We start from the raw sequence: 11,396 nt of genomic DNA, 5'->3' as shown, positions 1-11,396 counted from the left end.
CCCAATTTTCACAAGTGCTTTATTTTAAATCAATTTTTATTAATACCACCCAGAGGTAGGAAAATATTTTTCATCTACACACCTAGACACACAAACATACAAACTGAGACACAATGACTACAGTCAGCAACACTCCCCACACAAAAACATATCCACAGAGAGACAAACCGATATAAAGACTTGAGTCACTGATACCCAATTGCCTTCCCTCTCCTCAGCTTCCTGTCTGTGGTTTCCAGAACCAGAGGGTGGGAGGAGCATGTTCCCGTGGGGGAAGAGGGTGGTGAAGACAGAAGGAGAGGGGAAGGGATGGTGCAGCCATTGGAAGAGGAGAGCAGGACAATGGCATGGTTAAGAATGTAGGACTTTATGATGGTGGTGACACGTGTGAAGACAAAGGACTTAAAGATGGTGGTGGAGAGGGCGAGGGGATCACGAGCTGAAGGAGGCAGGTGACTGAGATTTTCTGGCGGATCTGAAAAGGGAGGACTGGGCAGAGTAAAAGGCTGACAATCTTTAACTGGAGATCGGGCCAGGAGAACCTGAGTCATTGAACATTTAACATAAAGGTCTGGGCGGGAGTGCAAAGTCCAAAAAGCCTGCACATGTGGATTTCACTCTACTCTCTCCTCCAGTGGCAATAATTAATCAAGTCAGTGAGGAGGCTAAAATAGAAAATTCCCTCAGGAGGCCAGTGAAATTTGTTGTCCAAGGGATACTGAGGCCTGGGCTCAGAGCAAAGAAAGACCAGCTCCCATTTGTAAACTTTCTGGACAAATATAGAGCAGCCAAATTGGAAATGAGATACCGCAGTGGGGTCTGAGCCTCTGCTTTTGAGGGCTGGTTCCCCATGTCCATGCCACTTCCCAAATAATCCCACTGAGAGGAGTGCCCAGTGTCCCAAGTGTGCCAAGTCAGAGGAGATATACTGGGAACCTGGCTGAGAGATGTCTCCCCCCACCACAGAGCCAGGGCGGGCCAGATGCCCACAAACATCCTGAAACCTGGGTTAGGGACATTTCCCATACTGCAGGGCCAGGAGCCGGCCAGATGCCTGGAGAGGGTAGGCCAAATGCCCAGGGTCTGGATGCCCTAACTGGATGTACATATGATTTCTAAAGGACCAGGTGAAATGGAGTTAGGAAGGGAAGCAGACTGGGGGAAACTGAGAGACTCATTGAAAAATAGTCCACGCAGTGGAGGGCAGACTGAGGTCTTGGGTTGGAGGAGGGGGTGGGCCATTGGTGGCTGGTTGGGGCCCCATGCTCATGCTCCTTCCTGGGTTTTGGCATCAAATGTAATATAAATTTTAGCCAAAATAAGCAGGTGAAGAGAGGCAACAAAGGGCCAGGTAGTTTATTTGAGTACAACTCCTAGGTGTATGTTCTGCAGTCTGGGTATTACAAGCCAGGGAAGTCACACCCAGTCAGGGAGGTGGGGGCTTGTAAGGGACTAGGAGGGGGAGGAGATGGCAAGCTATCCTAAGGGGTGTGGAGAGGTATGATTGGCTAAAGGTGACATAATAGACAACTAAAAACTTTTTTTCTTCCAAGAGAAAGCAGGCTGACATCTGACATATGGGTCTTAGTTGGCACATCAGAGGGATGGAATTCAGAAAGAGCTGTCCCCTTTCCACATAAGGCACAGACCTTGGGGTCTGGTCTTTTCTCCCCCTATGGCATCTCTCTGTTCTGTTTGCATGTCCTTGTTTTTCCTTCCTCCAGCCTAACACAACCTTAGCCTTAATATCAATCAACCTTACTGCAGCAACAACTACTTTTATTATTGTAATCCTGTTTACAACTAACTACCTCACTAGTTAGGCTTATCTACATGATAACACCTGATGCATCAAACTCACTCCTGCTGTATAGTGAACCCAAGATCTTGGCCCTTAGCTGGAGCATTATTCTTTCTTTTAACATCTGGTCTTGCAGTATGGTTCCATTTTAACTTTTTAATTCTACTAGCTATAGGACTAATAACAAACATTTAAATAATATATCAATGATGACATGATGTTGTGCGAGAACGTACTTTTCAAGGTCATCACACACTAACAGTTCAAAAGGGGCTTTGATATTCCATAATCTTATTTTTTTCTTCATAGGCTTTTTCTGAGAACTTTACCTTTCAAGATTAGCCTCTACTTCTGAAATAGGAGGATGTTGACACTCCACAGGCATTAATCCACTGAATCCCCTACAAATTTCACGACTTAATACATCAATTCTCCTAACCTCTGGAGTTGCAATTACTTGAGCACACTGTACCTTAATAGAAAGGAATCAAAATCACATACTTTCAGCCCTATCTATTGCAATTCTCTTAGGTATCTCTTTTACACTTCTTCACGTATGTGAATATTATGAAACTCCTTTCACAATCTATGATGGGGTATAAAGCTCTTCTTTTTTTGTAACTGCCAGACTTAATGGGCTACATGTTATTATCAGATCTTCCTTTCTAGTTTTATGTCTCTTGCGACAATTAAAATATCACTTTACATCCAACCACCACTTTGATTTTGAAGCTGCTGCCTGATACTGATATTTCATAGATGTAGCATGTTTATTCCTATATTCTTTATTTACTTATTAGCTTCCTATTTTCTTAATACATACAGTATAGTTGACTTCCCATCTACAAGTTCTGGTAGAATTCCAGAAGAAAATAATATGCCTATTATTAGCTATAACAACTAATACACTACTGTCATCCTTACTTATATTATTTGCTTTCCAACTCCCACAACTAAACATATATTTATAAAAAATAACCCCCTTATGAATGTACATTTGACCCTATAGGATCAGCATGCCTGCCTTTCTTTATGAAATTCTTCCTAATAGTAATTACATTTGTACTATTTGTCCTGAAAATTGCACTACTTCTTCCACTTCCCTTATCATCACAGAAAAAACAACCTAAAAATATGCTTACAGTAGCTCTATTGCTTACCTTACTTCTAGCCATCAGCTAGGCTTATGAAGAAACACCAAAAGGCTTAGAATGAACTGAATATTATAGCTAGTTTAACTAAAATAAGTAATTTCAACTCATTAGATTGTGATCTATTTACAGCTATCAAATGATTTAGTATATATTAACACAATATTGGCATTCACCATTTCCCTTGAAGGAATATTAATATACCAATCACATCTTATATCACCATTATTATGTCTAGAGGGTACAATATCATCCTTATTTGTCATACTGGTTATTACAGTCTTAAGCACTGATTTTACGCTAGTTAGTATAGTTACTTTTATTCTACTAGTTTTCACAGCATGTGAGGCTGCCTTAGGTCTATCCCTACTAGTTTTAATATCGAATACATATGGTGCAGATTATGTTCAAAATCTAAATCTTCTCCCATTCTAAAAATTAATTACACCTTCAATTATACTAATCACCCCAACATAACTGTCAAATAAAAATTTAATATGAATTAATGTTACATCTTATAGCATGTTGATTAGTCTCATGCCTCTAGGTCCCTTAATCTAATGTGAAAATACTAGCTCAAACTTCTCACTGATTTTTTGGATCTGACTTTTTATTCTGATCCCTGTCAGCACCTCTACTGGCATTCACAATACGACCTTTACCATGAATGTTAATAGCCAGCCAAGCTCACTTATCTAATGAATGTTTAACTAAAAAAAGAACATATCCATTACTGTATTTATTACACTCCAAAACGCATAGCATTCACTACCTCTGAATTCATCATATTTGATATTATATTTGAAGCAACACTAGTGCCAACCCTTATTATCAACACATGTTAAGGAAGTCAAACAGAACGTTTAAATGCAGGATTTTACTTTCTCTTCCATACAATAATTTACTCATGTCCTTTTTTATTAACTCTAATGTACATTTAGAATATAACAGGAATTCTCAATCTGCTTGTACTACAATATTGAGCAAAACCTATAAATGACTCTTGATTCAATATAATTATTTGACTAGCATGTATAATAGAATTCATAGTAAAAATACCATTGTATGGTCTACAACTTTGACTACTCAAAGCCCATGTTGAGGTTCCTATCACAGGAAGAATAGTACTTGTAGCAGTCCTTCTAAAGCTTGGAGGGTATGGAATATTGTTCATTACTATTATTCTCAAACCAACATCAACTTTCATAGCCTATCCATTCCTAATATTTTATGAGTCATAATCATAACAAGCTGTATCTATTTACATCAAACTGATCTAAAATCACTAATTTCCTACTCATCTGTAAGTCAAATAGCACTTGTATTTACAGCAATTTTAATCCAGATTCCATGTAGTTACATAGGGGCTACAGCTCTTATAATCAATCACATATGATCTAACATCATCCATACTATTCTACCTAGGTAACACAAACTATTAATAAATTCATAGTCTAACTATACTACTAGCATGAGGACTACAAATCCTCCTACCACTACTAGCCACTTGATGACTCTTAGCAAGCCTAACTAACTTATCCTTTCCACCTACAATTAACCTAATTGGAGAACTACTTGCAGCAATAGCAACATTTTCATGATCCAATGCTACTATAATTCTAATAGGAATTAATAATATTATTACAGCTATTTAACCTCCATGTATATTAATATCTATTCAATGAGGTAAACATACACACCACAGTAATAATATTAGTCCATCCTTCAGAAAAGAGAACACTCTAATAGCTCTACACATATTACCTCTTCTAATACTATCAATAAACACAAAAATTATCCTAGGCTCACTTTACTGTAAAAATAGTTTAACAAAAACATCAGATTGTAAATCTGATGAGAAGATTCTAGCTTCTTATGTACCAAAAAAAAAATACAAGAACTTCTAATTCATGCTTCCATGTATGAAATGTGACCTTTTCAGACTTTTAAAGGATGATAGTATCCGTTAGTCATAGGAAACAACTGCAAAAATAATTAATATCCTAGTATGCTCTTTACTTATAACATTAACAATATTAGTCATACCAATCTTAAACAATTTTACCAGTGTGTATAAAAACAAAAATCTATCCTTCATACATAAAAAATAAAGTCGCAGTTACTTCTATCACTAGTGTATTTCCTTCAACATTTTTTACTCAAATGAAGAAATGATGATTGATAATTGACACTGAATAACCATCCAAACTATGAAAATAATAATAAGCTTTAAATTACATTATTTCTCCATAATAGTCACACCAGTAGCACTCTTCCTCACATGGTCCATTATAGAATTCTCTCTATGATACGTAGAATCAGACCCCCATATTAAATGATTCTTTAATTATCTACTAATCTTCTTAATTGCAATAATAATTTTAATCTCTTTCAACCTTTTATTGGTTAGGAAGGGGTTGGAATCATGTCCTTTCTGCCTATTGGCTGATGATTTGGACAAGTAGATCCAAATACTGCTGCTATGCAAGCAAACTTGTATAATTATAATGAATATATTGGATTTCTTGTTTCCATGGCATGATTTAATTACAATCTTAATTCATGAGAATTTCAACAAATTTTCATCCTTAATTCTGATAGCATAAAAATTCCCTTAATAGGACCACTACTAGCTGAGACCAGAAAAATCTGCACAATTTGACCTACACCCTTGACTTCCTTCTGCTATAGAAGGACCAACTCCCATATCAGAACTACTTCATTCTAGTGTAAGAGTTGTTGCACGTGTGTTCCTTTTAATCTGATTTTACCCTCTAATAAAAAAAATAGCAAAATAGTCCAAACAGCACACCTGTGCATAGCAGCTATTACAACTCTATTTACAGTTACTCGTGATCTTACCAAAACGTTATTTTAAAAAATTGTAGCCTTCTCAACTTCAAGTCAACTTGGTCTAATAATAGTAATATTAAGCAATCACACTTAGTTTTCCTACATATCTGCACCCATGCTTCCTATAAAGCTATATTATGGATATTCTTGGGGTCAATCATTCACAGCCTAAATGAAGAACAAGATACCTGAAAAATAGGAGGCCCATTTAATGCACTATCTGTTACTACTTCTGTTCTCATTATTGGAAGCTTAGCTTTGACAGGAATGCCCTTCCTCGCAGGATTCTACTCCAAGGATCTTATCATTGAAGCTGCTAACATGTCATATATAAATGCCTGAGCCCTTCTTATGACTCTTCTAGGTACCTCCGTAACAGCTGCTTACAGCACTCGAATTGTATTTGTGCTATTTGGACAGCCTCAATTCATTACCTTAAACAATATTAATGAAAATAACCCAACACTAATCAATTAATTAAGTGCCTAATATTCGGAAGCATCCTTGCTGGATTCTTACTAACAATATCCCTCCAGTAACACTTTCCGAAATAACCATGCCCTATTACTAAAATTCACTGCCTGAATAATTACACTATTAGGCTTTACTCAAGCATTAGAACTATGTAATTTATCTCAAAATTTATATTATAAAAACACTCAAATACCTTTAAAATGTCAAAATTACTAAGCTATTTTCCCACAATAATTCAACACTCATGACCATAATAAATCCTAATAACAAGCCAAAAGTCAGCATCCCTCCTTCTGGACCCATTCTGACTAGAAAATGTCTTACCCAAATCCACTTCACATACCCAAGTAAAAGCCTCCCTGCTAACAGCAAAACAAAAAGGCCAGTCAAAATCTATTTCTTATAATTTATAGTAACAATCATTTTAGTCCTACTATCTAATTTCCTTGAGTAACCTCCATAATAATAGTAACACCAATCAGCAATGATCATCCTGTTAAAACAAATCAAGTACCTCAGCTATGTAAAACAGCAATCCCTATAGCCTCTTCACTAAAAAATCCAGAATCTCCAGTGTCATATATAACTCAGTCACCCTGACCTTTAAACTCAAAGATAATACTCAGCTCCTCACCATCAATCCTAAAAAACACTAAAAACTACTCTATCACTACACCTGCAATAAAGGTAATAAATACAGCAGCATTTGGTGCTCAAAATTCAGGACACTCTTCAATAGCCATAGCTGCCATATACCCAAAGACAACAAAAATCCCTCCAAGATTAATTAAAAAGATGACTAAACCTAAAAAAATATCATACAAAATTAATTACAATACCACACCCAACTCCACCACCCACAATTAAAACAAGCCTTCCATAAATGGGAGAAGGTTTTGAAGAAAAACCCATAAAACTAATCACAAAAATAACACTTAAAACAATATATGTCATTATTATTCTCACATGGACTCAATCCATGATCTATGACATGAAAAATCATCATTGTAATGAAACAAGAATCTGATGACAAATATCCAAAAATACCACCCACTATTTAAAATTATTAATAAAGCTTTTATTGATTTGCCCACTCCCTCCAATATTTCAATATAGTGAAATTTTGGTTCAATATTAGGTATTTGCTTAATTCTTCAATTTCTGACAGGACTCTTTCTAATTATACATTACACAGCAGATACAACTGCATTCTAATCTGCTACACACATCTGTCAAGATGTCAATTATGGATGAATTTTTCAATGCATACATGCTAATGGCACATCAGTATTCTTTATTTGCCTGTTTATACATATCAGACAAGGCATGTATTATGGGTCTTTCACTTATAATGAAACATGGAATATTGGAATTATTCTCTTATTTGCAGTCATAGCAACAGCCTTTGTAGGTAGTGAATTACCATTTTGAAAAATATCTTTCTGAGGGGCAACAGTTATTACAAACCTAGTTTCTGCTATACCCTACATCAGCTCAAACCTAGTAGAATGAATTTGAGGAGGCTTTTCAGAAGGTAAAGCAACCCTCACTCGATTCTTTGCTTCTCACTTTATTTTTCCCTTTATCATTCTTGGTTTAGTACTAGTTCATCTTCTGTCCCTACATGAAACAGATTATAATAATCAAACAGGAATCATATCTGATTCATATAAAATCACATTTCACCCATTCTACACAATTAAGGACATTTTAAGGTTTTTCTCATAAATATAGTGTTAATAATCCTAGTTTTATTTTTCCCTGACCTGCTAGGAGACGCAGATAACTGTACTTCAGCAAATCCCTTAAATACACCACTTCATATTAAGTAAGAATGGTATTTTCTGTTTCATATGCAATCCTATGATAAATTCCTATTAAACTAAGAGGTTTACTAGCTCTAATTTGATCAATTCTTGTACTAGTACTAATTCTAATTCCACATACTTCAAACCAATGAACTAAAATATTTCAGGCTCTGAGACAAATTGTACTTTGACTCTTAGAAGTGGATCTCCTAACATTAACCTGAGTTGGAGGATAACCCACAGAACAACCCTTCATTTTATTTGGGCAAGTGGCCTCTATTGTCTACTTCACACTAATTATAGCAGTTACACCAATTGTAGGTGTTATTGAAAATAACCTTATAAAATGAAGAGTCTCTGTAGTGTAATCTAATACCCTGGTCTTATAAACCAGTGAAGGAAGCTATAAACATTCCTGAGATTCAGGACAGAGACAGCAGCATTACCATCAACTCCCAAAGCTATTCTTAATAAACTATTTCCTGAAAAATACCCTAAGATACACAACCAAAGCATTTATTTTAGCAAATAGAAACTAAGAAACATAGCAACTAAAGTTCCACATGTACAAGTATATATACCATGCTAATATGCTATAAAGAATATGCTATTGATCACATTACTGATATGACCCATGCATATGAGCAAGTATGTTATATTATTATAGTACATAGGACATACTACATTTAATCATACATTATTGATATGCCCCATGCATATAAGCAGGTACATTATATTATTATAGTACATACGACATATTATGTTTAATTGTGCATTACTGATATGCCCCATGCATATAAACAAGTACATTTACATGATTAAAGTACACAGTACATACATTCTTTGATTGTACATAGCACATTAAATCAAATCATTTGCAGTCAACATGCGTATCACCACCAGTGAAGGCCACTTAATCACCATGCCATGTGAAATCATCAACCCTCCCACAATCATGTCTCTCTTCTTCCTCTGGGCCCATTTAGAGTGGGAGAAGCTACAATGAACTATATCTGGTATCTGGTTCTTACTTCAGAACAATGTAATTTAAGTTACTCATTCATTCCCCTTGAATAAGACATCTCAATAGATTAATGACTAAGCAGCCCATGCTGACACATAACTGTGTGTCATTATCTTGGTATTTTTTAAATTTGGGGGATATGAGGTTCAACTAGGCCATCTGAGGCCCTAATACAAGCAAATAACTTGTAGCTGGACTTTAACTGAATAGTAATGGTTGTACATAATAACCTTAAGGTGTAATTCAGTCAATGGTTGCAGAACATAACACTTTATAACAACATCCAATAACAAATTGAACATATACAAACAGAAATTCAACATAAACCACAAATAATTATCAGATGTTTAACAATTCTATTAAAACATCAAAAATTTTTACTATTGGTTTGATATATCAAGCCCCCCTTACCTCCCCAACCCTATGTATACTAAATATCTTGTCAAACCACAAAAACAAGAACATGCACATAAGGGTGTTATGCAGAACACAAGTATTACATAGGCATGTAAATTAAAATACTGCTACAGTTTTCTGCCTACCTGAGTAGTCGAGTAACCTCCATAAACACTTAGATGCTCAAACACATATGACTGGGAATTTTGTATGTAGCCATCACCCAATACAGATTAAATAAAATACAGCACATCTTAATTCAAAATACTATATTAGCTATTATTTACTTGTAATAACCTGCAATATAAACTGTTTTCTCCTACAATCATTTTAAAAGTAAAGTTAATATTGCTTAAAAAGTAAAGCAAAGCACTGAAAATGCTTAGATGAGTATATACTCTCCATAAACATACAGAGTTGGTTCCAGCCTTTCCATTAATTATCAGTAAAATTACACTTGCAAAGGGCAGAGCCAGGATGGTGGCGTGAGTACAGCAGTGGAAATCTCCCAAAAACACATAGATCTATGAAAATATAACAAAGAAAACTTCCTAAAATAGAGACCAGAGGACACAGGACAACATCCAGACAACATCCACACCTGCAAAAACCCAGCACCTCACGAAGGGGATAAGATACAAGCCCCGGCCTGGCAGGACCCGAGCGCCCCTCCCCCTGGCTCCCAGTGGGTGGACAGAAACCCGAGCGGTTTTTTTTTTTTTTTTGGCGAGTGCTTTTTGGAAGCCCTAAAGGGACAGGGACCCCAATACCAGTGAAACAGGGAGGCAAGACTGGTGAGCGGGTGCCTGAGGCCAGCGCCCAGGGACAAAGAAAATCACACATTTTCCCCAATACTAGGGAGGCAGGGCGGGGGGGCCGGTGGGAGGGTGCCTGGGGCCAGCGCCTAAGGACAAAGAATATCACGTGTTTTTCCCTTTTTTTTTTCTTTTTGTTGGCGAATGCTTTTTGGAAGCCTTAAAAGAACAGGGACCCAATGCCAGGGAGGCGTGGTGGAAGGACTAGTGAGCGCATGCCTGGGACTGGTGCCTGAGGACAAAGAAAATTGCGCATTTTTCCCTTTTTTGTTGAGTGCTTTTTGGAAGCCTTGGAGGGATGGGGACCCCAATACCAGGGAGGCAGGGCAGCAAGACCAGTGGGCAGGTGCCTGGCAGACAAAGAAAATCACGCATTTCTCCATTTTTTTTCTTTTTGGCGAGTGCTTTTTGGAGGCCTTAGGGGACCAGGGAGCCCAGTGCCAGGGAGGTAGGGTGGCAGGGCCGGTGGGCGGGTGCCTGGGACCGGCACCTGGGGATGGAGAGGGTCATGCATTTTTCCCTATTTTTTTGGCAAGTGCTTTTTGGAGGCCTCAGAGGGACAGGGACCGCAGTGCTAGGGAGGCAGGGCTGCAAGACCGGTGGGCGGGTGCCTGAGACCGGCATCTGAGGACAAACAATATCGGACACTTTCCCCTTTTTTCTTTTTTTTGGCGGGTGCTTTTTGGAAGCCTTGAAGGGACAGGGACCCCAGTGTTAGAGAGGCAGGGCAGCAGGACTGGTGAGTGGGTGCCTGGGACCAACACATGAGGACAAAGAAATTGGCGCATTTTTTCTTTCTTTTTTTTTTTCCACTTTCAGTGTTGCTGTTGTTGTTTTGGTTTGGAGAGTGCTTTTTGGAAGTCTTAAAGGGGCATGGCAGGACACGTAGACCAGAGGCAGGGAATCTGGGGATCTCTGGGAACTCTAACTCCCTGGACAACAGGGAGCACAGAGGCCCCTTATGGAGATAAATAGCCTCCTGGCCACTCCCCCTCCAACGGGGCTCCACCATTTTGGAGGAGCAGCCCCAGCCAGGCCACGACCACAGCAACAGTGAAGATAAACTCCATAGAA

General features: G+C 37.7%; 2 pseudogenes; both read left to right on the top strand.

Moving 5' to 3' along the window:
• Positions 1-1,846: 1,846 nt before the first annotated feature.
• Positions 1,847-2,601, top strand: LOC140847576 (cytochrome c oxidase subunit 3-like; annotated as a pseudogene).
• A 4,704-nt stretch (positions 2,602-7,305) lies between these two features.
• LOC140847558 (cytochrome b-like) lies at positions 7,306-8,437 on the top strand (annotated as a pseudogene).
• Positions 8,438-11,396: the final 2,959 nt, after the last annotated feature.

Source organism: Manis javanica, chromosome Y (assembly GCF_040802235.1).
Source record: "Manis javanica isolate MJ-LG chromosome Y, MJ_LKY, whole genome shotgun sequence".
NCBI lineage: Eukaryota > Metazoa > Chordata > Mammalia > Pholidota > Manidae > Manis > Manis javanica.
The sequence above is the reverse complement of the archived record's forward strand: the minus strand, read 5'-3'. Positions and strand labels throughout refer to the sequence as shown.